This window comes from Acanthopagrus latus, chromosome 23 (genome assembly GCF_904848185.1).
Source record: "Acanthopagrus latus isolate v.2019 chromosome 23, fAcaLat1.1, whole genome shotgun sequence".
Taxonomy (NCBI): domain Eukaryota; kingdom Metazoa; phylum Chordata; class Actinopteri; order Spariformes; family Sparidae; genus Acanthopagrus; species Acanthopagrus latus.
In genome coordinates, this window is record NC_051061.1 from 23,047,176 (window position 1) to 23,073,443 (window position 26,268).

A 26,268-nucleotide genomic window follows, 5' to 3' on the forward strand; every position below is an offset into this window, starting at 1 on the left:
AGGCTATAAGCTGCTATAATGTGACACAAGGTTATAAAAAGTTATAAGACCATGTCAAGTCATGACTAAAATCAGTTTTTCAAGCATTTTGAGTTGTCATCCATCTCCCAGCAGAAGAAATACGTCTTGCACACAAACATGCAGAACTTTTTACATTTGAGTCTGTCTAGAGTTCAGTTTTTGTCACGTGATGCTTGCAAACGCACCAAAATAACAAATTCCATTTCACTGTATGCAATCCACGCCAATTTTCTAAATGCTACAAACAACACAGACGTCTCCAGTCACGTTTGTTAAAAGGTGATCCACCATTTTTGTTGTGTGATTCTTTCTGGCTCGGCTCTTTACCAACAGTTTGTTCTGGTCGACCGATATGGATTTTTCCAGGAAGATGCTGATACAGATTATCAGAAATCGAAGAGACTGATATCTGATATTTGGAACTGATATTCATTTCCTGTAAAAATGAGAGTCTTGATTTTGACCCAGTGACGAAATGAAGGACAATTTTGATCTTCTGCTACATTTATTTGATAACTTCAGTTCTGGCGACTTTGCAGATGCCCATAATTGGAAAAATGCTGATAAATCTGTGACCGACATTAACTTTACTCATCAGAAGGTGAAAACAGTCGGCAGAAACACTGCGGAGGTGTGAGCGGTAATCCATCTTTTCACACTGATCATAAAAGATGTTTCTCTCTCTCTTGTTGTTTGTCTGTGACATTATTTCCTCCTCGCGTCGTCCTTTTTGTTAAGCTTTTCGTGACCTTCTGTTTTGTGCAGATGCGAGATCTGCAACTCGGTCGGTAGCAGCAAATGGCTAATGGTCCATCCCCCGGTTATTTTACGGCAGGCTGGAGAATATGTCCACTTTGCATGGTTCCCTTCTTCCATTTTTCAAACTTCGCCTGAGTTGGGGGGTGACACAGCTTGAAACGGGTTTCAGGAGAAGCAGCAACACAAATGGAAGAGTAGGCCCAGATGATACAATCACTTTGTTCAGCATGAACACTTCTGCAAACATGTTTGGAGGGGTGGCAGTGGCGGCAGTGGCGGCAGCGGCGGCAGCGGCGGCGGCGGGGGGGGTCGGCTCTGCAGGGCAGGCGCCAAGGCTTCTGTGTAAGATGAGATGGTGTAAACAGGCAGATTGGCTCTCTTCTCTACGTTAGCTCCTTGAGATTTCATGCTGGATGGATTTATAGAGAGAGTCACAGTGCAGTGGAATGTGCCGTGGGCTCCTCGGGGGCCGGTATCACAGAGGGAGCGCACGGAGCTGTGAAGTTCACATGATGGACTAAATATATAAAAAATAAGGAATGAATATATTTTACTGCCTTTTAAAACAGACCCTCATCTTTTTATTGTGACTTTCATACGGGAGTAATCCTCCCTGCTCGACCTTCATCTTCATCTCTGCACTTTTTATTGTGATTGTTTTGATGTTTGAAAAGTACTTTTCATTTTGTTTTCTTTGTCTAATCTTCATTTGTGAAGGATTTTAGGCCACATTTCTGCATAACAGGTGCTTCAAATATACATTTTAAAACTGTTTCATTCAAGGAAGGCTTATGAGTGGACGGGTGTCGTGGTTCTGACCCACCTCCTGCTATAATACACCAAGAGAACAAGGTGGAAGGAGATGTTTGTTGTGGTTTTGTGGCCATTTTATGCTTCTTTGTGTACATTTTTGTGGTTTTGTGCCAGTTTCAGCTCATTCCAAGTCTCCTTCAGGTCATTTTATGTTTAATTCAGTCACATATTGCAGCCGGGCCACTCATCCCCATCTATGCTTTTTACTATCCAGGTCTTTCAGATGCAACAATTTATATATACAGTCGTCCTCAAAATTATTCATACCCTTGCTGATTCTTGTGATTTTTTCATTTAGTGATGAAATAAATGCTTGTTTTCAAATTTGTGTTTTAGCTTCATGTGACCAACAATTGAAAGAATGACAACAATATAAAATAATTTTAAAAAATCATTTCTGGGGTATTTTATTAACGGAGTCCAAAAAAAATGCCATGTTCAAAATTATTCATACCCTAGTCCATCGTCTTTATTTAATAGTCAATGGCATAGCCTTCATTCTTTATGACTGCTTCCAGACAATTCTTGTACGTGTCCACAAGCTTCTTGCACGTCTCCTGTGGGATGTTGGCCCACTCTTCCTTGGCGAATGCCTCAAGCTGGGTCAGGTTGGTTGGTTTCCTCGCCATCACTCTGGTCTTCAAGTGATGCCACAAATTCTCAATTGGATTGAGGTCAGGACTTTGACTTGGCCATTCCAGGACACTGATGTCATTGTCCTTGAACCATTTCTTGACTACCTTGGCGGTGTGTTTAGGATCATTGTCTTGCTGGTACATCCAGTTTTGGCCAAGCTTGAGTTTTTCAGCAGATTCCTTGACATTTTCATCAAGTATCCTGATATAATCCTCCTTTTTCATGATACCTTGGACCTTGACGAGATTGCCTGTGCCACTGGAAGAGAAACATCCCCACAGCATTATGCTTCCACCACCATACTTGACAGTGGGCACAGTGTTCTTTGGTCTATAGGCTTCTCCTTTCTTCCTCCAGACATACTGGGTATCCATATGGCCAAATAACTCCAGTTTTGTCTCATCAGACCACAGGATGGTTGACCAAAAGCTGGGATCTTGCTTCAGATGACCTCTACAAAAGGCCAGGCGAGCTACCAGATGTTTTTTCCTGAGCAGCGGCGTCTTCTGAGGTTTACGTCCATGGAGACCTCCTCTGTGCAAAACTCGCTCAATGGTGGACCGTGACACCTTTGTCCCTGTCTGCTCAAGGGTTTGAATTAGGGCCTTGGTTGTGGTCCGTGGGTTGGTGTTGACCTCTCGGCAGATTCTCCTGGACGGTTTGGGGGACACCTTACACTTTCGGCCACGCCCACTGAGGTTTTTGACAGTGTTGAACCTCTTGTGCTTGTTGATGATGCTCTGGACGGTTGAGACAGGGACACCATACTGCTTGGAAATGGCCTTGTAACCCTTTCCTTCACTGTGGGCCTGCACAAGATGCTGACGCAGGTCCTCACTGAGCTCCTTCTTCTTTACCATGATGACCAGAGATTAACAATGACCTGAACACTTTCCCACTATTTATACTCTTCTGGAAAGATGCTATTTTTTTTAACCTTGTTTAACATTTGGTCAACAAAAAAGGTATTCATTCCAATGAGACATCATGAAATAACTTTGGGACAAAGATGAACACATTTGGGACATTTTTGTTGAGATATTGCCAGGGGTATGAATAATTTTGAACATGGCATTTTTTGGTAATCCGACAATAAAATACCCATGAATTTAAGAGTTTCTTGAATTGTGTATTGTTGTCGTTCTTTCACTTGTTGGTCACATATAATTCATAAACAAACGTGACAAAAATGCATTAGTTTCATCGCAAAAATAAAAAAATCACAAAATTAACAAGGGTATGAATAATTTTGAGGACGACTGTATATATATATATATATATATATATATATATATATATATATATATATAAAAAAAAGCCTCAGTATAATCCCGAACATGGAACACGGTGACCTGAGGTTGTCACTTTACTGCAGGGTCAATAAATTCTGGTCCTGGACTAAAAACCTGTGACTTCACTGTATATTCACTGTAAAGTAAACCACTCTGATCCGGGCCACGTGCTGTATCACTATATATAAATAGAGGAATCAACTCTCAGCGGTGTGAGGAGTTCACTTTCATTGTTCTCAGCTGCCACGGATGATAAAAACCACATATTACATAACGTCATCCAGAATTCATGGAACTATAGTTACATATGGAGGCTGAATGTGTGAGTGGGCGTTCTCTCTCTCTCTCTATGTACATATATATATAAATATATAATATACTGTATATATGGGCCGTGATACACTCAGTTTACAGCAAGTTCACATGTGAGTGCTTAACACTCGACTTTACAGCCCTGACATGCGAATAAAACTTAATTTGTTAATTAATCCACCAGAAATATGAACATTAACGTCACATGGTAACAGATTTAAATGTAGCATGATCACAGTGATGATGATCACTCCAGGTCATACAAGTGTTCACAGTGAGTATTTAGATATTAGAACTTAATCCCTTTAGAAGTGTCTCCTGTTTCTCCCTCCAGGCAAAGAAACACTTGATTTCAGCCACGTGTTTTACACACTGTAGACACAGAAGCAGACCGGCTGGAACAGCAGCGCCGCGACAAAACGACACATTTTTTACAAAGAAATAAATAACTTAATGTTTCGTGTTTAATGCCGAATTCATAAGAATGCACAAATGATTTTGAATTTGTCGTAGCTGTTTCACAACGTCTGTTAAAAGTTTCTCCTCAATCAACAACTCTTAAAATCACAGTTTTTCAAAGGGAGTCTGGTGACATTAGATATTCTTTGTATTAATCCTTTCATTCACGGTGTCCATGACAGTAGACGGATTTCTGAAAGCCATTTCTAAAACATTTAAGTCAAACCATGTCCTGTCCTTAATGCAATTTGTACTTTGCCAGAAAACCAGGCAGGTAAAACAAATTCTTTTAACTAAACAAGGTGTCAGAAACAGTTTTTCCTCCTTTATTTTCTTCTGTGGCTGAAAAAACATCTGTTCACTCCAGTGCAACTTTATCTTCCTTATTTTGTGTGTTTATTTAAAAATACGATATATTTTTGACTGAAATATCTATAAAACAGTCTTCAGATTTTATCTGAATATAGGCCAAATTAAATGTAGCCTTTAGTGCAGAACGTCCTCTGGAGTGGACGGATGTATTTACAGTCACAGAAAAACAGAAAAACGATGTGGATGATAAATATTTCTAACATCTCTTGTTGAGTTATTTTTTTTTATTTTGCCTGTCTGGTTCTCTGAGAGTGAAAACATTCAACATTTATTCCTGAATCACTTTTATATGGTTGATTATTTACATAACCCTGACAAAGCAGTTATTGACCTGTCATTTTACTTCAAAATAGTCCAAACAAAGATATTACTCTATGATTTATATGGTTAAATATACCCAAACAAAAGAATATGATATTTATAAGTCAGGGATAAGGAGGGCAGACATCTCATCGATCTCCACTTAAACCAGCAGTTCAGTCGGTCGTTCATGACGGTGTTTGTTGGTCGTGTCATCAGTATCTCACCGCAGTGAACGGACCGCAGGAGCAGTGTGTCGGACGAGGACCGATCGAGGGTCCGCCGCTCCCCCCCGACCACGGTCCTGTGCGGAAGGGACAGTCGTCTCGGCTAGGAGCCCTACTTCCTTGACAGCCCCTGGGATCCCTTTGTCCTGTTGTAAACTATTCTGAAGGAAGGACATTTAATTGCCCGGCACACACTAATGAGTTTGCAAACTAATTAAAGGGGGTATATTACGCCCTGTGGAGGCCCACATCACTAAGAAAGCCAGGGACATCTTTAATGAGGAGCCTTGATAACCCTTCAAAGGAGGAATGTGTAGTGTCTGTAATGATGCCCAGGGTAAAGCCGAGCTCAGCCAGGGAAAAGTGTGTGTGTGTGTGTGTGTGTGTGTGTTGGTGTGTGTGTCCCTCACCTCGGGTGTGTGGAGACTTGCAAGCAGATGCCAAGTGTTTTCAGTCCATCGCCCACAGCTACCTACCTACATGTCCTAATCAAAGAGTTTCACTCTCGTTCCAATAGGTTCAAAGAGACCAGCTCCGACTCCTCTCTCAGTGGGTGGCACACACAGAGATCTCTGGGTTGTTTCATTTTCCTGTATTGTATTATTCACTTCAGAATAATTTGCTTTATTAAGGAATCAGAGGAGGCATTTTAGGAGCATTTTTCACGAGTAACTCGGTTGACCTATATCACACGGGAAGAATGAAAACCCGAGATACAGAAGGAGAGGAGAGGAGAGGAGGGAGAGATCTTGGCCGGGCGAGAAAGGCAGAGGCATGAGTCGGACAGATGGACCGAATATGCCATCAGAATCGATGAAGGTCATGATTAGTCCTCATTTTGGAATTCATTAAATTGCCCGGGGCGTTTTGTGTTTTCAAACAAATTAAACTCTGTGACTGATGCCGCGGTTCAGCCGTCGATCTCCGTCGTATCTGCCGGGGGGCTCCTGCTGTGGCTCGATGCAGCCGGCAGCGAAGTCGCCCCCCCGCCAACCAACCACCACCACCACCACCACCACCACCACCACCCTCCAGTAAACAAGTGCATTTTTTTTGTGTGGTCACAATATTTTCCTCCCAGACAGTGACGGCTGTTATTTCGCCCGTGGCTCCTGTCAAAACTAACATGGCTTAATTGACTGCGAGCGAATGAGCTCCTGGATTGATCCTGTCAGGCTCCTCAGGAAGTGATGCTGCTCCATCTGTGAGGCGCAACTCCAGCGACAGCAGCAATCTGTTGCTTGGGACTGAGCCAAGGCTTAAAAAAAAAAAAAAAAAAGTCAAAATTACAGAAAGTACCTCAGGCGCTGTGTGTATTCTGATCAGCTGTCAGTGATGACACACTCAGATGAACACGCACATGCAAAAGCAACTCGAGAGCGAGACAGACAGACATCCACATATACGCACTGTAATTTTTGCATCATGGTTAGCAATGTCACATTCAAGGGGGCCCGCGTCGGTCCCCGAAGGTACGGCGGGAAATCAGAATGGTCTCGTCTGCCTTGTTAGACACTTGATGTCAGCCGAGCTTGTCCTCGGGGTGTATCCAAAAAACGCAGCCTGTCATCTCCTCCTGCAACCGCTGTCATTTGTCCAAACAATTGTGGCATATACTGTCATCTTTGGTTTTTACCTGTAACTCAGCTCAGCCAGGCCCAGTCGTGACCCCGCCAGCCTTTCACCTCTTCCCTCGCTTCCTCCTCCTCCTCCTCCTCCTCCTCCTCCTCCGTCCCTCTTGCTTTTCATCTCCCGCAGTCTATCTCGGAGACACTGTATTTCCCCGGCCTAAAGTGTGCGGTGCAGCAGCGCCTTCTGGCACGATTAAATATTTAGACGGCTGTCTATGTAGATGGCGGCTCGAAGACGCGGAGGAATAATCTTGGAGACAGCTGCTGTAGCACATCTGGGTGTCACTGATAGCAGAGGAAGGTGTGCGGCTGGTGTTGCTATGGAGGAGTTGGGGGGGACTTGAGAGACACAGCTGTCAATCAGCCGGGTGGCATGGGTGCCGAGGCTTCATAGTGTCCCGGCACGGTGGGCCGGCTCACACAGACTGACGCCTGACAGACAGACTGAGGCTGAAGCTGCCGCTGACACCTGAGCTGATGCACTTTTCAGGGACTGTATGCCAACTTTGCCACCAGCTTACACTTTGAATCAGCTCAGCCTGTCTGCACACCTCCAATCTAATCCAGGTAAAGTTCCCATGAAGTGTTTTCATCACGTATATCTCGCTCTGTATCTCGTCTGTACACCAGTATCAAGGACAAAACATTACGTTGTCAGTGTTTTTAATTGTGTTGTTGAGTCTGTAACTTCCAGGACAAACGATAAAAATGTTGGCTGCTCATCCTTCACTCCGGGGCAAATATAATAACGATGCCAACACATCCCAAAATGACTAATTGGGTCACTTGCCAATGTCTTCCCAAACAACATAATCCATACGACCGGCCCCAAAAACAAACATGGCTCCCGCAGCGTGCCAGCTGCAGGTGAACAGGACCTGCTCTCCAGCTTTGGTTCAGTTCAGGCAACAAAACAGAGAAAACTGTGCTCTGGGTTTAAATGACTACAATATTATATTAAAATAACTTCCTTGCATTAGTAAGCTCACTTTAGACTAAAAGCAGACTTATAAGTCAACTGACTTCCTCCTTTGCGGCTGTAATAATCATCATGGCCACTAGAGGTCACCACCTGAGAAGAAACGTGTATCATGGTGTAATAAGCTGCTTTCATATTCAGCCTGTATCTCTGTTTGGTCTGAATGTAGCTGCAGTTTGCTAGTTTGGGTTTGCCAGGCCTTCGTCTTTGCTGTGTCTGGTTCTGGTCGTGTTCACTCAGAGCTGCCAGCTCGAGGAGTCAGTGGACCAGAAGCTCCACGATGAAAGGCGTAATGTTAATTTAGCACCACTTGCTAAAGCGCAAGTCAATCAGTATCAGCGAAATCCTTCCCCTAGCTGCATGTTTTAACAGGAAACTATGCCGGAGCACAAATGGCACTCCACTTGGCGTTTCATTAAAACTTTAATCTCATGTAAGCACAATAAAAGCATCAGTTACTAACCCCCCCCCCCCACACACACACACACACACACACACACACACACACCCGCTTCAGTGCGTCTCCCTCCAGGAGACGTTCTGGGTTTTTTTAAATGGTGCTGATCCTTGTTTAGGTTTGCTGGTAGCAGGGGGAGGCTGTAGGTGCAATGTGTCAGAACATTTGAAGAAGATTGAGTGTGAAAAGCCGCCCACTTCTCCCCCCTCCTCCTCCTCCTGCACTCTTCATCCGCCAGCAGCCTGAACTTGGAGGCTGCACAGCGGCGCTACGAGGCCGGCTGGCCTGAAAATCACTTTGTGTTCCTCTCCCAGGCACATGCGATATGGATGCGTCTCCACTCGGCTCAGGCCCTCCCGACACCGTGATTAATGGCACTCGCTTCTCTCCCCATCTCATTCTGTTACTGTCAGAGTTAAGTGGGCCGAAGACAATAATAAACAGTCAGTCTTCTGTGAACCCCCTAACACGATCATTCCACCCCACCCGATTCCCCCCTTTCCAATGAGAAAAAGAGGAAGAGAGATGGAGTGAGAGATAGAGAGGAAGTGTGTGTGTGTTTTGCCTGTGTGTGTGTGTGTGTGTGTGTGTGTACACGCTGCTGCACAAGACAGACAAATGCAGAGTTAAAGACACAGAAACAGGCCTCAGTAATGGAAATGGAGGCTGGGAGATACGTCAGTGAATCAAATCGTCTCATGAGCATGTGAAGTTTACAGCACAACGCTGGAGGAAACCACCGTGCGACTGCAGGGTTTCAGCTTCCACACACACACAAATGATGTCATTATTTATATACTTGTAGAGTTTATACATTTATTTATTTATTTATTTATTTTTGCACGCCTACAGTTTTAAATGCATTTATATTCCCTCCATCTCCGTACAGTATGAAAATCAATGAGCAGAGACAGGAAACGTGCATATATTTGCATTTATTGAGCAAATCTGCATTACCTCACCACAATAATGCAACACAGACAACTCACTGAAGTATTTAATCTATTTAATCTCGGCGTTTTGTCGGAAAAGGAAACAGATATACAGTGTTCGGGTCAAAAACAAATAGGATGAAGAATGATGGAATGAAATAAAGAATAAGACGTGACAGTAAAGCTGCTGTGTGGTACTGTAGACTGAAAACGCCATGGCAACACCGTTAAGGAAGTACAGACGTCTGAAAACAGGTTAACGGGTCGAACGTTCTGTGTTGTAAACTGAAACAAGTAGAGCTGAGACATGGAGGCAGGCGGCTGGATAAATATGTGAATACAGTGTGAACAGATTATAAACATTATTTGTATGTATCACTAAAATATTTTCTGATGTTTTGTCAGCGGTGGAGGAAGATGTATTCAGATCATTTACAGCAGTAACGGTAAAAACATGGCGCCGACAGCACTCGTCGTCACGTAAAGATGCTCCTGTCAGTGTTTCTGCTGTTATATCTGATGTTTTTGGATTAATATTCCTCCCGTATTAACGTGTACGTTTCCTCTGAAGGTTGAGATCGTCTTAACGACTGTCGGCTGGGTTAATGTCACAGCAATGCATCATTTCAAAAGTCAGATTTTCATGTCAGGAAAACAGTTTTCAGATTCGTGCAAATGCATTTTCCAGCTAATCCGAGTTTAATTTAGGTTTAGACATATTTAGGAAAACAACTTCACATTCAAATTAACATTGTTTGCAGATACATGGAAAGAGAGACGTGTAAATTTTTAATCTGAGAAGTAACTAAAGCCGTCAGACACATGTAGTAGAGTAAAAAGTTGAATATTTGCCTCTGAGATGAGGTGAAGTTGATCTATAAAGCCGCAGAAAATGAAAAATACTCAGGACTTTGTTATATTTCAGACTGGAAACAATATTATTCTGACTTATATTTGCATAGCAGCACAAAATAACATATCTCTGCTACACTGTTACATTTCTATATTCAGACTTTGTTTAATGTTTGCTGGGTAATTTTATTCCTTCAGGTCTTTAAACGTTATTAAATTAAACCTTATGTAACCTGTGGCGACGTGTCTGGAGCAGACATTTCTTTGTGTCACAGTGCATTCGCACTTTATAGAAAGGGAGAAAAAAAAATTACTCCTTTCAGCGCCTTTAGAATAAACTCCAGAATTGCGACTGATTGAGAGAAAAAGGAGAAATTGAGATCGCTGCAAGCCAGAAGAAAGAGAAGCGAACAGAGCGTGCGAAGACACTCTGTATCTCAGACCTGCCGTTTTAGTCACTAGTGAGCTGTCTCTTCCTGCAACTCCAGCCTCCTCCTCCCTCCCCGGGCCTGTCACTTCACTCTGCCATATCCTCTTCAGTGGAGCACTCCCTGCTTCTCTCTCCGTCTCTGCAAGACGCCGACCAAACCTGCCACACAAGCAACCCGGCACTCATCCTGCAGCAGCAAGCAAGCAAGCAAGCAAGCAAGCAAGCAGGAGCAGCAGCATCGCTCAATCCTCCGAGGGTTCCCGTACACAGGCAGGAATAAAGGGCTGGAGTTTGAGTTCCAGTCACCGACCTTGGTTTCAGGGCCTCAAATGTCTCCACTGAGGCCGCGAGACCCTCCACCACCATTACATCTCCTCCCCCTCCGCCTCCTCCTCCTCTTCTTCTTCTCTTTCTTATTACTGGGGGATGACCTGCCTCACAGCCCTGGGCTCAGTGACCGAGAAATCCTCCGTCCCTCACCGTCCCCATCCTCCTCGCCGCTGCCCGGATTGTCTTTGTGTCTACCGGAGTGGCCTCGGAGAAATGAAGTGCCATGATCTCATCACGCCGAGCCCATTGTTTTCACTCTCATGCACACTGTGTAATAGCCATGGAGATAAGGGGATGATTCAGGCCTTTCACGGAAGGAAATGTGAAAAGCCTGCCTGTGAAAAAGTGAAATTACTGTTTTGATGGCTTTTGATGGCGGGGGGCATAATTGCTGGATGGAAGGAAGGATGGAGGGTGAAATACACATAGGAGATTAGTATTTCTAATACTGGAGACGGTTGGTAGGAGGCCTGCGGAAGGTTATGCACGCAGTGGGTAGTTCTAATGAAGCTGCCATGTATGTAGAATAGCAGATTGACTAAAATAGCTCATTGTTCTTCTTCCCTCTGCAACCTTTGCCCCTCTGGATTGAAACTCCATTCTTGATGGCAGCGCCTGATTATGATATTGTTCGATGCTCATTGCCATAGTAACGGTGATTATTTTCACATTGTTTGTGCATGAAATAGTTTGCCGAAGCCTTCAGGAATCGGGCATGTGTGTGTGGGGGGGAAACGATCTTAAGTATTTTTGGCAACCGGCATAAGGCTCATCAACACATGCAGACAACACGGGTCGGAGGATTACAGCTTGTAGTAATGACAGGGGCAAAGCGTAAATAGTATAAATACTCCATGGGATTATAATTAGCCTTACTCTGCGCGTTTAGACACACTCAAGTGGAACTAAAACCTTATTGACTTCTGGAGACAATTTCATATTAATTGGATGCCTCTCCGTTCTCACTGTCTGTTTTCCCCGGTTTGTTTTCTTTCGAGCAGCTGACAAATGCGACGGGCTAACAGAGAGCATGGCGGATTAGCATTAGCCACGCGGCGCCAGCTCGGCTCGGACGCGAGGGGCGCCGCCTCCGCCGGCGTCACCTGGGCCGTCGATGAGAATCAAAAGCTGCTCGCTTCAGCTTTGAGGACGTCAGCTGAAGAAGCGCTAAAGGTGGATCGATGCGAGAGGGAGGAGATAAGATGGGGCACGTGCCGGCAGGGCTGCGGGCGGAGCAGGACGGGGCTTCCTGGCGGTGCTGGGGGGGGCCGGGACGCGAGGGGAATTCATGTGAATCCTGTCCTCTCTAACACAAACAGCCACACTCTCTATTTCATCTTCCATCTCAGCATTCAGCGTATGTCCCCGTCCCCTCTCTCTCTCTCTCTCCCTCGTTCTGTCTGCACACCGGCCACAGATTCATCCCTTATTTTCCATCCAGAAGTGGGGGAAAGTTGTAAAGCTAATTAAGGAGCGGGGATGCAGCAGCCCCGACAGATGTGCGTTGGAGATGGGTGCTATTGAGTAGCGGGGATAATGGTGTGTGGACCTGGTGGGCAGCGGGGTTGTGTTGGAGGGAGCTCCTACCTGGGCGTGCATGTTAATCAGCGCGCCTGTCTGTTGAGAGCTGGGGAATTAAGGGGGAAGGGAAGCGTGTCGCCAGCCTCCAGTGAAGAGACAAGGCTGGCAAGCTGATTAAGAGCACAAATTCGCCAGTTTGGTCAGACAGGGAGATATGTGTACGACGGAGGAAAAGGGCAAGAAAAGTGCGTATTGATTAACCGTGCAGGTGGTGCTGGAGTCGAGGAGAAAAAAAAAAAAAAAGAGGTGGGTAGAAATCTGCCTACCGTCGTCAAACTAAATATTTCACAGTACTTGAAGGCATCACAATACTTCAAAGGGGCGAAAATCACAAAATGGCCATCGCGTATCTGCAGGGAGAACTGTTGATAAATGTTAATAACTTAATGATTTCTCGACCCCGGTGCTGAGAATTCTGCCTGTGAGAACTCAACTCAACACACACACACACACACACACACACACACACACACACACACCAAAAACCAACTTGCAGCTTGATGAATTTCATGACATTCACAGTCTCCTTCACGTCCACACGCATTTACAGCTGCTCAGCAATGGAGGACGGAGCTCCGGCGTGAGCGAGCAGCAACATTCAGACGGGGATGAAAGGCTCGTGTTTCAGACCAAAACAGCAAATGACAAAGAAACGTTCCTTTGTGCCGTGTTTTACATCAAAAGGCCGGCGTGGAGAGACAGAAACCCACAGAGATAACCCAAAGATTACTTTATATTTTAGTCAAACGACTGCCGGGGCCTTTTTAAATACACGCCGCCGGTCATTAAACGCCTCTTTTCTTACATGTGTGACGGTGCGGCGGCACTTTTTTGGACTGTTGCTTAGATGAAACACAAGATGGATCATTTGATAATGGAAATGATGATAATTAGTCTCAAAATAGTAGCAACTAAATCGTGACCTGGTTGGAAGCCAATTAGCAGCATTTCTCGCGTATGTAAGAAGCTGCAAAGAGAAAAAAAAAAAATCAAGCCACCTGGAAAAAAAAAATCACGTGTGTCCTGCAAACACATGAGTGAAAATGTTTAAATCGATAGAATTCAGCATCAACGAGCCAATAATAGTCTCACCAGCTGGGAGATTATGGATATACATACATCACATACGGAGGGTAACACATTTGCATTCAGTTACTTGAAACATAAAGTCCTTTTTTATGAGGTATTGATGTCATTTTATCCAGCCGATGGGAGCTCGACACTCTCTGAATGGCAGTCTGAAGCAACAGCGGCTGATATTAAAAAGCGGGAGAAGAATAAAAAGAATTTAGTAACACCTCGTAAACGACAACAAAAGTTTTTCACACACGAGTGCAGAATAATTCCCCCTACCACAGAAGAAGAGACGCACAGCTTTATGCTCTTCTTCTCCAGATATCTGCAGGTTTTTAATTAGAATTATCTCCCGTTTCTCCGACGCAGCCTGATCTCATTTCTGCCCTAATTGTTGTTATTTACACAGTAAAGGTTTACGCTTATTTATCGACATTTTCCCTCTCGCAGATCTCAGTGTCTGTTGTCGATAATGAGTAGGGGAAATTATTTTTAACACTCAGTCATTATCTCTGTGTTCAAGTAGTCTTTCCTTTTAATATGCTAATGCGGCTGATATAATCAGCTGGTAATTGTAAAACACTTCAAGTACGACACATTTTGTGGCACTCTCTCCTGAATGAAGAAATCACAGCCAGCCAGTCAGCGGCGGCGGTGGTGGCGGCGGCGGCGACACGGAGCTGCGGTTGGATGCTGTGGATGTGCCGACGATCTGTTTATGTTCTCGGGAGACGGCGTTGTGGAGGGAAAGGGAACGCCCGCCACCCGATCCTGCATGGCATGAATCCAAATCACACACACACACACACACACACACACACACACACACACACACACACAGACTCCTATAGAAATGTGTAGGCTGGTGTGAAAGCCACGCTGCTGTGTGCGTGATGCCACCAGCACCACCACACTCTCCTTGTCATCCAGCTTTTTATTCTTAGAAATCCATCTTTGATTACCACTGATCCCCCCTACAGTTGGTTTATACCAGCCTGCTATTAAAGTCACAACATCTTAAATGAATCTTTTTTTTTTTTTATTGTGCGTTAACCAGACTGATGAAAGAAACGTTCTTCTTGCGTCCTGCGGGAACGCTGGTGCTTTTCTCCGGGAGAGGACGGGATCCTGACTTTGTTTTTCTCCTTCGGCTGTTATTTCCCTGAAGAGAGCGGCGGAGTGAGGGGAGCTATGAGTGATCGACTCTGCCTTTATTCTCCAGGTTTTCGGGGGATTTGAAGTTATTGAAAGTCTGGGGACGGGTGACAGCTCGGAGATGTCTGTGTGATGCCCATCAGGCGAGCGCCGGGGGCCGCTGCCATCGCCGCCGCCATCGTGTGTTTTCTGAGCCACGTGCACGGCCGCCATGTGTGTCCAGCTTCGAAAAAAAAAAAAAAAAAAAGGCGGGCGAGACAGAGGGCACGGGCCTCCATGTTCTCAAATACATGTTATTCTTGCGGCCAATCATTTCTGCTCACACATGACATCTCTCCCAGATTGATTTCATTCAGCTGTAGAGGGCGGCAAGATCAAACAAATGTTGTCTGGAATAGCGGCGGCGGTGCGGCGAGGAGGAGGAGGAGGACGAGGACGAGGACGAGGAGGAGGAGGAGGAGGAGGAGGAGGACGAGGACAAGGAGGAGGAGGAGGAGGAGGAGGACGAGGAGGAGGACGAGGAGGAGGAGGAGGAGGAGGAGGACGAGGAGGACGAGGAGGAGGAGGAGGACGAGGAGGAGGAGGAGGACGAGGAGGAGGAGGACGAGGAGGACGAGGAGGAGGACGAGGAGGACGAGGAGGACGAGGAGGAGGGGGGGTCAGGGGTGGGAGGTTGCTTGCTTGAAAGATGAAGCGAGTGATGGGAATGGAGAGGGAGAGAATCAGTCATCCAGTCAGCAGCACTGTGCCATGTGGTGACACGGTGTATCGGTGTTAGTCTATAAAGCACCGCTGCTCCTCTTCACAGCGAGGTGGCTCCTCGCTGCTTCTTTTTTTTTTTTTTTTTTTTTTTGGTGTGTGTGTGTGTGTGTGTGTTTTTGCGGAGGTGGGTGGCGGGGCCCTCCGATTCCTTCACGATGCCTCTGAGTACCCATGCAAGGAATAATGGATGCGTAATATGGAACGACAGCTTGCAGAGCACTATCATTAATGTTGTAATTCACTTTTAGTGTTTCTACTATTGCGCTGCAACAGGAGGCACAGATGTCACCTGAATCTGCTCCTTCTAGCAGCCAGAGCACACCCGGTTTTCACCAGCTGTCTTGGAACGCACCCTGCCAGCCCCCCCTGTGTGTGTGTGTGTGTGTGTGTGTGTGTGTGTGTGTGTGTGTGTGTGTGTGTGGTACATGTGGTCCTGTTTAACTAGCCTTTTGAATACAAGTTAGGGGTTTTTTGCACGGAGGGTTTTTTTTAGTTTCGATGTTTCGCATGTTGTGTTTGTTGTGTTTGTGCATCGTTTCTGTTTCTAATCGTTGGTTCTGAGATGCACACGGTGAGGTTTTTTTTTGTTTTTTTTGGGACTTTTCCTTTCTTTCCTCTGGTGAAGTTGATCCATCACTTTGACTGAGAGGATGACGATACATTTGAACATATCGAAGAACATCAGACGATCAGAACCGAAGACACACTGAACTACCTGACATATAAAACTACACAGGAAACATATTAAACATGTTGCTTTGTAGTTTTACTTGTTTCATTGTGGGTGTTTTGTGTCTCACTGTGGTCGTCTTTGTGTGTCTTTATTGTTGTTTCTGTATTTTTGTTCTCATTTGCATGTTTTGTGTGTCTTTGTTGTTGTTGCGTTTCATCTCTTTGTGGTTATTTTGTTTCCGTTTTGTTTTTTGTGTATCTTTGTTGTTGTGTTTCATCTCTTTGTGGCTATTTTGTGTCACTTCACGACTGTTGTTGTGTCCTTTTGTCATTGAGCATTTTATGGCTGTTTTGTTTCTGTATTGTTGCTTTGTGTGTCTTTGTTGTTGTATTGCATATTTTTGTGGCTGTCTTGTGTCTCTGTAGTTGTTTTGTGTTTCTTAATGCCTGTTTTTGTGTCTCTCAGTAGTGATGTCACGTTATTTGGCTGTTTTACGTCACTGTGTATTTTTCTTGTGGTCATTTTGCATTTTTCTTTTTGGTTGTTTTGTGTATCTCTGTTGTCGTTTCCACATCTCGTTTGAACAACTTTCTGATAAGAACTGTCACATCACTTTAACACACAGGCTCTGACACTAACGAGCTACCTGTGACCTCCTGACTCAGGTGAGGCGTCACCAGACCAGTCAGGCTTCTTTGTGTCGAGGTTAAAGGAGTGAAAGATGTTTTGTCACATTCCTTGCAGGCGCCGTATTTTTCCTTTCTGATGCCGAATGCAAAAACAATAAGTAAATAACGATATGGGTTTAATGGATGATTGATGGATAATTGAAACAGGTGTGATTAGCATATTGTTTGTGCTTCATGCTGCACTGTAGGCCTGTTTGTGTACCTTTTATGGAAATGAGCGCTTTGAGAAAAAAAAAAAAAAAGAAAGAAAAAGAAGAAATCAACAGAAAATGTATCCTATTTCTTTAAAAAGGGGCACAAATTTACTGTGAAGATCATCCTGGCAAAACCACAGAGGGAAATGTCAGGAACGGAGGAAAAAAAAGAAAAAAAGGTTCAAAGAGAAAATAGCTGACTGACTCTGTAAGTGAAGCTAAGCTCAAAATGAAAAATGTTCATTATATGCCCGTCAAGGTGAAAGGAAGCCATCTCCTTCGCTGCTGCAGTTAAAATGTCGACCTCTCCTTCTCCGAGGGCGAAAAGAGGGGAGACATGTAAAAAGAGGAGAAAATACTGCTTTATGTGTGTGTGTGTGTGTGTGTGTGTGTGCATACATGTCTTGTGTGTGAGTGTGTGTGAGTGTGTGTGTGTGAGTGTGTGTGTGTGTGAGTGACTGATCTGAGCTCCAGTTCAGACAAGGGCAGAGATGTTAATGGTTCTGCTCAGTAAAATGACCCTCACATCCGTTTCTTCATACATTTTACAGTGCTTCAGAAGTCCTCATATTTTCCCCTTGTCAGCAGTGTTTGTGTTTCACTGTTGTGTGTGTGTGTGTGTGTGTGTGTGTGTGTGAGTGTGTGACCTCTACAGCGAGCCCGGCGCCCCCCCTCGGACCTCTTGCTTGTCTCTTTGTATGTACCTGCTCATGTTAAGGCTGTTAAATCGCTCTCAGGATGCATTTTATTCAGCGGCGGAGCAGAATGCTGCGCTCGACCTCTGCGGATCACAGATGCCGTCCCCGGTGCCTCATTACTGACAATTTATATAATCTAATGTTACTTGAAGCCCTCGCTGTGTTGGCAAATGTGTTTATTTTTAAAGCGGATCTCACTCAGCGTTAACACTACAACCGCCATCGCAGCCACCGCCGCTATAAATCCTGGAGAAGATAAAGCAGCAGGTGGGAGTCGAGCAGCTGACCATTTTTTTTTCTTTTTTTTTTGACAAAAACATTTCGAACCGATCTCGCGCGTCGAGTGGAAGCCTCACAGTTCTGATTTGTTGGATTCGGCGCTCGTGCCGAGGCCCGTTACAATTTTCATAAGGATCGGACGCCAGCGTGGCCGAGCTTAACGATCTGTTATGGATTCTGAGCCGACCTTTCACCTCTTATACGCCAGTGTTGGACGGGAAAGATTCTTTGTGTGCAGATATTACATCCCGTCATTAGAAACCACGGCTGCAAAGTTTTTTGTAATGTTTCAGTCAGCGGGGGAAAGTTTTCCTGATGGAAATATTTATTGAAGACCAAAACTACCAGGGAAAAAATCCACCAGCGAGAATTCTTCGTGTATATCTTCTTCCTCTGTGTCCAGAAACTAATAAAAACACATCACTGTTGTGCCGGCTGACATGTTCCTTTATTACCACGAACACACACACACACACACACAGTTGATCGTGACTCAATCCGACACAGCTTGTGACGACTCACCAAACGTATATATATCACTCCTCAGCTCAAAGTAGTCCCCGACAAATCCACTATTTCCTGTTTGAGTGACTTTTCTTAGAAACTACAGTGAGAAGCTCTTTTTTAAGTTTTTTATAGGAAAAGATTTGGTTGTTTTTTCAGTCGGCATCAACCTTTCAGATTCAAAACTTCCCCCAGATGTTTGCAGCTAAAAAACAGATGTTAAAGAAATACATTTTAAAACTTTATGCAGTTTGCAGAGTGACTCTTTGCATCAAAGCAGCTTCGGATCCTCGTTCCATTTCTGCATTATAACAAAATAAAACTAAACGTGATTGTTTTTGTCTCTTTGTCCATCGTTAAGTTTCAGTTTCAGCCCTCAAAGGGAAAAATTAGCTATTAATTATCTGTATTGCTGCACTTCTCACTCATGGCGTAAAGTTCAGTCGAGATAAATTATTTTTACATCAAGTCAAATTAAACAAAAGACGGATTAACAGTGACAGTAAGTAAGAGGACGGCACCGGGCCTCGGTCTTTAACAGCAGGTCCTCAGGGTTTCTGCGGTGGTGGGTGCCAGATTTTCATGTAAACACGATGATTTTACACCCAGGATGAGTTTGTAACTCATGGAGCAGGAGACGTATCGTCCACACAAACCGCTGGAGAGGCTGCAGAGACGCTGCTGACGCGTTGATACGTGACTCGACACGTTGCTGTAGTCCCAGTTTCATCTGCAACAACGTTTCATACGAGATCACGCATGAGTTTGGAGTTGAGGGTTCATCGGCCTGAAAATCGCTGAAGCTGTAAAGAGAAAATAAAGATCAGAGGCAGCTGAATATTTAAGTGCTTGACTTGCGACCTTTTCACTGAAACTGAAACACTGATTTCTCACCTGGTTGTGTAAAATGAACTGAACAGAGTAACAACGTTTGTGTTTCTGCTCTTCTTCTTCTTTCAGACACTGACTGGTTACAGTGACGTCTCTGACTTCAGCCTCAGCTGCAGCAACAAGTGACTCTTCCCTCCTCCCCCGACACCTTCCGACCTCTGACCTCCAGCCTCCCATAGGTAGGATGACTCACCGTCACCTGGACGCACACATCCGACCGATAATGGTGCAAAATGTTTGAGAGCTTTGTTAGAGATGATACTGTACATAATCCTGAGAAACAATGAGAGCGGAACATCCAGATCTTCACCTTTTAGATATAAATACAGCATCTTAAGAGGGTTACAGCCGAACATGACACCGGCAAATATTCAATAGACCTCTCACTTACCAGGAACGATAATGAGAGGGAGGAAAAGTCAGCGGCGGAACAGTTTGTTCTCTCAAAATGTGCTTTCTAATGAAACGATGCCGAAGGAAGAAGAAGAAAAATGCAGACTGTTCTTTTCTCTTTTTTTTTCTTTTTTTTTTGTTTTTTTCTCACACAAGAAAAACAACAAACTGTTCTTTTCTGCTCGGAGAACAAAATAAAAAAAAAAAGTAGAGAAAGTAGAGAGAAACTAATTTGGAGGACGGAGGTGACCTAAAAGTATATAAAACAAAAAATAATAAAACAAAGAAATCTTTTTCAGTACACTGCTTCCTCTACTTTCTCATTATTTAGCACATCTTCTAATTAAAGGGAGGCTCGGCAGGTCTCTAAATGCCATATTGACTTAAGATGCAAACCACTGGACAACAAAGAAATACCATTTTTCTTCTTTTGCCATTTTGGGTAATGAGCCGCTGTTGGAAAATGCTTTCTTCTCGTCAGCCCGGGCTATATGCAGCCGGTTAAAAGACATCAGAACAGACTCATTGGAATGATAATCTAGTACGTGTCTGCACTTACGGAGAGAATATCTCCAAGCATGTCAGACTTGCATCAAAGCCGCCGTTGCAATTTTCTTTTCAAGGGCAACTTGAAAGAGGAAGTCAGGAAGAGAGTGGCATTAGTTTCGTGTTTTCTTCCCTACAAGGCAGCGGGTTCAAAAGTAACCCGGCGCCTTGTGACGGCGGGAGGAGGAGGGCGGGATGATTCAGCAGGAACCCGGGAAACGGCCCGTCTGACTGATTCACGTTTAAACATGAGCAGGAATATGGCTGCTCCCGGGGAAAGCTCCGCGGAGGAATGGGAAGTAACCCCCCTCCCAAAAAAAATAATCAAAACGTCTTTTTATTCAACTCTTCCTCTCTTGTTTTCTCCCCCATAAACCTGGTTCTCTCTCCCTGTAGCATTGTGCACACATAACAGCGCCTACTGATTGGGCTTATTTGAAGCACGTAGCCTGACACACACAAGAAAAAAAAAAAATGAGGAGAAGAGGAGATTTTCCTGTGTCACAACGGGATTGAATGTGGTTCTCCAGAAGAGGAGGGCCTGAGAGGATTATATGGCTCAGTGGGCGCTGTATTGTGCAGGGAGTGGATACAGCAGGTACCCACCGAATCCCAGCCAAGAGACAGACACAGTGTTGCTAGGGATAATGTTGCCTCCCAGCAATTAAACTCTGGAGGTTTTGGAGTGGTTTAGGAGGAAGCTTGTTAAATTATCCCATCGCTTCTTTTCCCCCCTCTCTCTCTGTGGCTCTGCCGCTCTGTCTCCTCTTTTTTATTTATCAAATTTTTGTTATTTAGTGCTTCTCTGGATGAGGACTACAGGGGGAGTCATCTGCCTTGAATGTATTCTGCTGCCTTTTTTTTAAAAAACATTTTTTATTGAATCCTTCCTCCGGTTGGGTCTTTCCTTCACTCTTCCAGCTCCACTCTCTCGTTCTGTCGAGGTGAGGACGACGGCAGAAGAAAAAAAAAATGCCAAAAGCTGCCAGCTGATGGCAGCTTTGAATTAGGAACATAAAACATACAGACACTCAAACTGTGGAAATAATCTAAAGTTAATGCAATGTATTAAAACACTCAGCCGTGAGATCAACGTCACTGTTCACAGTCAGAGGCGGTTATTAATATTCTGCAGGAGCCTCATAACACTGACATACATCTGAGAGCACATCACACCTGTTTGTTTAATGAAACATATCTGAAGTAAAATCAGGATTTGTTGGAGAAAAGGTTCGAGGGCTGTTTGTTTACGTACGAGAAGAATCATGTCCATCGTTTCCCTCTTCACATATTCCTCTTGTTTTCATGCTGCTTTTGTCAAACAGCTGAATCTGGACATCCCAGATACTTTATTAGTCGATGTAAACAACCTACTCTTAAGTCTGCACCACTGCTGGATAGTACAGTACATCTGAGCTACTTAAACCTGTTTTTTTTTTTTTAATATATATCTATTATTTATGATCTCTCTACTTCTTCTTTGACAGAGGTTAAAGCTGCAGATTCACTTTGTAGAAACCAAGAAACATCACTGAAATCACAGTCTGAGTGAGACAAATAAATAGTTTAATGCTGCTTTCATGTACATCTATAATAATCCAGTAATATACAGTAACTATGTTTGCAGAGGTGCATCGTCTTGAGGTCGACTGTGGTTTGAAAGACGACGATTATCACACTGTGTACATCTTCGGTTTCATCTGTCCGGACATAATATTCCCTGAGATTGTGTCATACGATGAGAAATGTATCACTGACAGCAGCTGTTCCTCTTGCATAATGTCGTCCTCTACTTTTTATATTTTATGCACATTTTGCTCGTAATTCTATATTTTTTTTTTGGAGTAAAATGTTAAGACTGTTCAGGTGCTTCCACTTTCCGTTACAGTCATCATCCCTCAGATCTTCCTATCGGAGTTTGATTGGTTGGACTGTAAATAAACACACCAGCAGCCTGTCCTGTTCTCTCAATTAGTGTTTTCTCCCAGTGAATTCTGGGACATGTAGTGTTTAGAAACCGTACCTGCAGTTACCAGAAGTAGCCGTGGGTGTCACTGAATCAACCGGGAGTGAAATCTCTTTATAAGCATCTTAATTCTTCATCCGTCTCTGGGCAACACAACACGAGAAGTGATCTGCACTCCAACACAGCTGCAGCTGCTTCATGATGCATTCAGGTACCAGCTTTGAAAAATAGAAAGGGGGAACTTACTGTTTCCTCTCAAACTTTTGCTGAATTTACTTTGTGGTTTTTTGTTTGTTTTGCCTTTGATTTCAACCTCCACAAAAGCTCCTGTCTTAGGTTTTTGTTTTTTTGGGGTTTTTTTTGTGTCGCTCCCTAACTTTGACCACTGTCCTCGTCCTCGGGCGAACAAACAGCCCATTTCAAAGGTGAAAGTCTGCGGCGTTCGTCATGAAAAAAAAACACATTCTCTCATTTATTTCCAAATGTGACACCGTGCCTCCTAATACCCTTGGGACTTCTGTGTCCGTAGTTCCAGGTCGGTTCCCAACAGCACAGCAGTGCTGCGTTAACCTCTTTTCCATACCCCTACACACACACACACACACACACACACACACACACACACACACACACACACACACACACACACACCCCAAGGTAACTGTGGGTAGTAGAGCCCCAAAGCTTCGTCGTCCAGGACAAATTGGTAGCAAGCGGCTCATTTACTCGGAGCCGTCATGAATGGACTGTGCCGTGACTGTGTAAACAAGTGCAAAGACTCCCAAGGGCATTCCTGCATAAATAATGACTCCAGGAGATGTTTGCCATTTGTACCACTCACTGGTTGCAGACATGGGTCAGCTAGTCTCCTCTGTAGGGAGTCTTCAGTAAACAACAGCCGCCGTGTCCATTAACGACTGTGTGTGGAAAGTTTACCTGGTCACAGGTGCAAGGGCTGGTCTCCCAGGCTGCAGGACGCTGGGAATTTATTTGGCTCTTTCGCTTGTTTACCTGAAAGCGTTTGGTGTTTCAGAGACGGACCAACACATGTTCTGCTCCGGCATGTCTGTGTTTGGTTGGTTTACGTTCTTCCATGGCAAGTTTAAAAAAAAAAAAAAAAAAAAAAATGAGACAGAGCTCCAAAAAAAACAAAGTTTCCTTTGACTCTCAGAAGAAGTGATTTTGTCATGTGGACGTTTGAGGGATTGTGTTTTGTCATCCTGCCAGACTGGAGTTTTGGGGGAAGATGAGGAGTCAAACCGCATCACGTCTCCTGTCACTTTAGCCGAGTGCAGGCCCGTCTACAGTCTGAAGAGTCACGCATGCACAAGAAAAAGTTTGAGTGCCAGCTTCTTTTTTCGGTGTTGCTGGTCTTTGATAACCTGCAGGAGCTTCCTGTTGTCAAGTTTTTTCGAGGAGGGTATAATTATTCTAATTATTAGTGCTCCTGCCTTTCACTGATGTTATTCTCACCTCTGCAAATTAACTGGACTGAAGAATCCAGCGCTCTCCAGTATGATTAAATTGCTCCAAACATGCTCGGTGTGAATGCACCTGAGGTTGATATTAGAGGAGTGAAGCAGCTGTAAACACTGTTTTTTGATTAAGCTGCTCAGGTTCGTCCCCGGTGTGCGACTGAACACTCCTGTTTCTGTGACTCAGTCGTTACCAGAAGCTTCCTTTACTTATTTTGAAGAAATCCTTGAAAGTAGAGTAAAAGGTCAAACGTGTTTTTTTTTTTTCGTTTTTTTTCTGTGAGGAGAGAAGCTGCTGTTAATATGGTAAGTAAAGTCAAGGATCTCATCTGAGAGTTGGACTTTTTATTGTTGAGATGTTTTCACACACACACACAGATTTGACAGATGGAGTTTCTAATTCTTTAACTTTATTAATCCCCAAGGGGAAAATTAGGTTATCTCAGCAGCTGGTGCAAAAAACAATCAAAATACAATACAAGGGCAAATATAGAAACAATAAAGTATAAGTTATCAGTCGTTCCAGTAGCGTATTTTCGCCCAAGTGTGTGATTTGAGGTCACAAATGAAAGCAGGCTATCTGCTCCTTCTGATGACTGCAGTAATTATTACAGGTGGAAACGAGGAAGTGAGGAGACGTAGTAGGAAGACTGATGGGGGAGAGGATGGACGGTCAGGTTGACTGAGCACCAACCATCATGGTCTTTTCCTAAACACAACCAAACTGAAAACTCACGATGTGTTATGGAAAGATGTCACGGTTAGACGTGACATGTTACACGTGTCGGGCAGCAACAAGAGGTCAAAACTAATGCATTTTGACGTCGATATGAAGATAAAAGATGTTGAAAGACAACCAATCATACACATCCAAACACATATTGACTGAAAAAGCGCCTGTGAAGGTGAGTTGTTCATGTGGTCGTATATTTTCAGGGGTGACAAGTCGGCTAACTCCACGTTTTGCCCACCGACTAGTAAAGAGCAGCTCAGAGGTGGTACTTAAAACTGTAGAAGTTTTTATAAGCTGCTATATATAGAACGAGTGGGCAGAGCAGCCGGGAAAATCATCATAAAAGCACACTACACACCACGTAAATGAGAGATGCTTAAGAACCACTAAACCTCCACTAACTTCCCCTTCTGTGTGCTCCTGAGACGATGGATGAAGTTGTGCATCTTCGCTGCAGCTACAATTATTCACTGTGATATGACTCAAGGTCAAAGGCCAAGCAGCTCCAGGACTTTGTTGTCAGTGTCCTGGTTCCGGTCGCTGTTAGCTGCTAACTGCTGCTAGCTGCTTTTTAAAACCCCCCCCAGGTTGCACAATACACGTGTTATGAAAACATCATACCTCTGTCAGGTCCAAGACGCAATGTGCTCCGTTTGTTCAGCACAAACTGTACAAGCCACATTTTTCAAAGGATCTAAGAAAGGAGGAACATGTTGTTTCCCAAATTCAAAGAGTTAATCCTCGTCACGGTGGCCATTTTCGGACATCCACACTCAGCTTGTCATCCTCGGCTCTGCATTGTCAGGTTTTTGGTTCGGCTTTCAGCGGTCTTACCTGTAAACTGTCAGCCTCAGTTTCTCGGGGGCTAAGCTGTACTTTGAGATGAATGCGAACATTATGGTGCACCGACCTGATATCATCTCCAGCTCCGTGCGCATTATGTGTCTTTTTGACTGTTGTGTTGCTGAACGTCGGCGGGAACTCTCCGGTCGGCGATGCTTTTTCCGTCGGCCACCCGGGCAGCGAGCGGCGCTCCGAAAATTGTGTTTCATAATTGTTTGGCATATAGGTTTTTTCCGCTCCAAGCGTGGGTTTGAGGGAGAATGGAAAGCAAAGAGGATGTGTCAGTGGGAGAGAGGGGAAGAAATAAAGAGGGAGACAAAGCAACACCCACTCCTCATTAGCTTAAACATTGCGTGTATCCGTTATCCTGTAAGATAACATTTTGAAGAAGGAGGAAGAAAAGAAAAAAGCGGAAGCCCACATCTCCCGCGCCACGACATGGGATGGAGATATAAAACAAATCTCCACACTTAGACTCTGCCATCTGTTCATCTTGGAGAAGAGCACGCCTTTGCGACACTTTTTTTTTTTTTTTTTTTTCCTCCCCTCCCTTAGAAACCATCAAGCTCTCTCAGAAACCATCCAGCATGACAAAGTGACGCGCCTGGATGCCAACCCCGTGGCTGCGTGTTTTCTTTCTCCTCCCTCCTTTTACAATTTCTACTTTTTTTCTTTTCTTCCCACCCCCTCCACACATAGTTTGCATATCTAAATCCAGTTTTTGATAGCGTATGCGGAAATACAATGTGACATAATACAATTTTGAGCTCCATGTGAGAAATGGAAATTATCTGTGGTCGTGATTGTCGGCGGCGTGTTACAGTAATCACTTTCTTCCCGGAGCGACGGCGTGACTCACTCACAACTTGACCCGCTGTCGTTATCCATTCGCTCTGACAGTATTCATGCGTTTGGCTTGATATTTTGTTTCCCCCTTCAGGTGAATTAGAAATGAATTTGGAAATAGAATAAATAAATAAAAAGGAATGATGAAAAAATGAGTAATCCTC

At 44.3% G+C, this 26,268-nt stretch overlaps 1 protein-coding gene across 2 annotated transcripts in view; it reads left to right on the plus strand.

The window, feature by feature from the left end:
- The window catches only part of LOC119014606 (RNA binding protein fox-1 homolog 3-like), a 422,323-nt gene that overhangs the window by 68,054 nt on the left and 328,001 nt on the right, over nt 1-26,268 (plus strand). For both annotated transcript variants that reach the window (XM_037089938.1, XM_037089937.1), the window contains exon 3: nt 19,372-19,481. The gene's annotated coding sequence lies outside the window, so the exon portion shown is untranslated. The remainder of the gene's footprint in view (nt 1-19,371; nt 19,482-26,268) is intronic.